Raw genomic sequence first — 266 nt, 5'->3', positions numbered from 1 at the left:
CCCTACAGAAATGTTGAAAGGCACTTTTAACGCTAAGATTTTCTGAGAGTGGAAGGACTGCTATTGGAGGGATGCTAATATTATGCAGAAAGGAAGAAAAAGCTAGACAGTGCCCTAGTTTTAACTGTGTCATGTGGAAAATACAGGATTGTTTTCCTGGTACTGTTTATCTTCCTAAGTGTAGCTCTTCAGAAAGGTATTATGGACCGGGTATTTAGAGAGAAAAGGATGCTGTTCCATAGCAGGCTTTGAAACTGTTCAAAGAA

The 266-nt window shown here is 39.5% G+C and overlaps 1 protein-coding gene across 1 annotated transcript in view; it reads left to right on the top strand.

Annotated features, from left to right (window-relative positions):
• Nucleotides 1-266, top strand: part of SHROOM2 (shroom family member 2) — a 47,389-nt gene that overhangs the window by 41,215 nt on the left and 5,908 nt on the right. The gene's annotated exons all lie outside the window — the stretch shown is intronic.

Source organism: Cariama cristata, unplaced genomic scaffold (assembly GCF_000690535.1).
Source record: "Cariama cristata isolate BGI_N322 unplaced genomic scaffold, ASM69053v1 scaffold723, whole genome shotgun sequence".
NCBI classification, from domain to species: domain Eukaryota; kingdom Metazoa; phylum Chordata; class Aves; order Cariamiformes; family Cariamidae; genus Cariama; species Cariama cristata.
Note: the sequence above shows the minus strand (reverse complement) of the source record. Positions and strands in the feature narration are given on the sequence as shown.